We start from the raw sequence: 3,161 nt of genomic DNA, 5'->3' as shown, positions 1-3,161 counted from the left end.
GCCTCAACAGTGAGTGATACAATACAATCTTCTTCATATAAGTGCACAGTGAAATAATAACAATATTCGGCAGGTGTGATTCACATCCCATTAACACAATGTACAGAATATTCCCAAGTAAAAGCAAAACTGACTGTCAAATCATCATCTTCTGAAAAAGAAGATGCTAGTAATATTGACAGCACAGTAATAGGCAATATTGGCTTTAATACAATCCTATTATTTGCTTATTATTCTAGAATGTTTGCTTTAATGTGCTAATAGTAAAATACACTGAACAAAATTATAAACGCAATATTTTGTTTTTGCCCCCATTTTTCATGAGCTGAACTCAAAGATCTAAGACTTTTTTTATGTACACAAAAGGCCTATTTCTCTCAAATATTGTTCACAAATTTGTCTAAATCTGTGTTAGTGAGCACTACTCCTTTGCCGAGATAATCCATCCACCTCACAGGTGTGGTATATCAAGATGCTGATTAGAAAGCATGATTATTGCACAGGTGTGCCTTAGGCTTGCCACAATAAAAGGCCACTCTAAAATGTGCAGTTTTATCACATAGCACAATGCCACAGATGTCGCAAGTTTTGAGGGAGCGTGCAATTGGCATGCTGACTGCAGGAATGTCCACCAGAGCTGATGCCCGTGAATTGAATGTTCACTTCTCTACCATCTCCAAAGGCGTTTCAGAGAATTTGGCAGTACATCCAACCGGCCTCACAACCGCAGACCACATGTGACCACACCAGCCCAGGACCTCCACATCCAGCATCTTCACCTCCACGATCGTCTGAGACCAGCCACCCGGACAGCTGCTGTAACAATCGGTTTGCATAGCCAAATAATTTCTGCACAAACTGTCAGAAACCATCTCAGGGAAGCTCATCTGCATGCTCGGGGGCTCGACCGGACTGCAGTTTGTCGTCGTAACCGACTTGAGTGGGCAAATGCTCACATTCGATGCCGTCTGGCACTTTGGAGAGGTGTTCTCTTCACAGATGAATCCCGGTTTTCACTGTACAGGGCAGATGGCAGACAGCGTGAATGGCGTCGTGTGGGTGAGCGGTTTGCTAATCAACGCTGTGGATCGAGTGGCCCATGGTGGCGGTGGGGTTATGGTATGGGCAGGCGTATGTTATGGACAACAAACACAGGTGCATATTATTGATGGCATTTCGAATGCACAGAGATACCGTGACGAGATCCTGAGGCCCATTGTTGTGCCATTCATCCACGACCATCACCTCATGTTGCAGAATGATAATGCACGGCCCCATGTTGCAAGGATCTGTACACAATTCCTGGAAGCTGAAAACATCCCAGTTCTTGCATGGCCAGTATACTCACCGGACATGTCACCCATTGAGCATGTTTGGGATGCTCTGGATCGGCATATACGACAGCGTGTTCCAGGTCCTGCCAATATCCAACAACTTCGCACAGCCATTGAAGAGGAGTGGACCAACATTCCACAGGCCAAAATCAACAACCTGATCAACTCTATGCGAAGGAGATGTGTTGCACTGCGTGAGGCAAATGGTGGTCACACCAGATACTGACTGGTTTTTGGACTGGTAAGCTCATGAAAAATGGGGGCAAAAACAAAAGTGTTGTGTTTATAATTTTGTTCAGTGTATGAACAGATATACAACTGTTATTCTGATTAAATTAAAAACCTATTATCATGCAAGTGATAAAGTGTTTTATTTACTTGCTAATGCATATGTATTGCATACATTACCATATTATGCACTATATAATACTTGTCCGTTATTTGTGAGAAACTAAAGCTTTTTATTTTATCTTAATTTCAGAAATATGCCTACATCTTTTAAAGGATATTATGGTTGGGTTAGGTACATCTTGATGGTAAAGCTGAAGAGGTCTTGGAAGCCAACATCTACTACATGTGGGGAGTTAACCTTTTTGCCCAGGAATGATGGGACCAATGATCATTTACTGGTATGAATTATAATACCATGTTTTTTTCAAGGGAGCTTGCGCTGCGTCGATTGACGCTATGAGAACGCTCTGTGTGATTACATCTTGAAGCACATGTGTAATGGTGTGGCGGAACGTCAGAGGCGGGTGACATCACGAACCAGGAAACTATAAAGCCTACCCAAATCAAGCAGCACTAGCTTCTGTGTCTTCAGTAACGGCTCTCTGTGAAACCATTTGTCTTATCTGATGTTGTCTTGTCTATCAAAAAAAAGTACAATATGGCGAGCAAGCAGCATTTTAGAGTGTGTGTGCCCCCCTGCCCACGTTATCTTTCGGGTGGGGACACACAACCTTTGTGTTGTTTGTTTGGGTGAGGAGCATGCACGGTCAGCGCTCGAGGGCGCTGGCTGTGAGCACTGTGAGGTGCTTAATATGCGAACACTCCAATCCCGCCTGACACTCTTTGACGAGGGTGCTCAGGCTCACAGTCATGGGGTTCACAAATGGATCTATCAGAGGGGTTAGAGACAGGCCCAGCCTTATCTCTGTCCTTACCTGATAGATCTAGTGCCTTTTCTCAGGGTTTGGAAGCACACGCTGTGTTTTTTTCTGCCCTGGTTGAAGCACAGACACTGCAGCTATCTAGTTCTTCTGAGGAATTAGATGTTGTTAGTGTCGAGGCAGGAGACTCGCCACCTCAGTCTCATGCTTATGAGGAGTTAGTTGAGGTTGTGACGCAGGCTGTTGCCAGGAAAAGCATTAACTGGCCAGCAGGACGTTCGCACAAAAAGGGGGTTGCTCTCCAAGATGTTTGCAATGAGGAAGGCTGGTCCTCACCGTACACATTTGTGAGGTTCTATTCTTAGAACCTGGACTCTAAACCAGGGTCCTAGGTGCTCTTGTCCTAGTGCTGCTCTTCACAATTTCAAACAAGACAGTCACTTTTCGCTATGGTGGCGTTGGTAGAGACATTCCCTAGTGTCAATCGATGCAGTGCGAGTTCCCTTGAAAAGGAACGCCTCAGTTACGACTGTAACCTCGGTTTCCTGAAGAGGGAATGAGACACTGCGTCACCTTGTCATACCTCCTACATGCCTGTCAGAGACTTACTTCAGACTATCAAGAAGCTAGCACTGCTTGGTTTGGGCAGGCTTTATAGTTTCTTGGTTCGTGATGTCACACGCCTCTGACGTTCCGCCACACCATTGGACTGATT

Source organism: Abramis brama (genome assembly GCF_963993115.1).
Source record: "Abramis brama genome assembly, chromosome: 5".
NCBI classification, from domain to species: Eukaryota; Metazoa; Chordata; class Actinopteri; order Cypriniformes; family Leuciscidae; genus Abramis; species Abramis brama.
Note: the sequence above shows the minus strand (reverse complement) of the source record.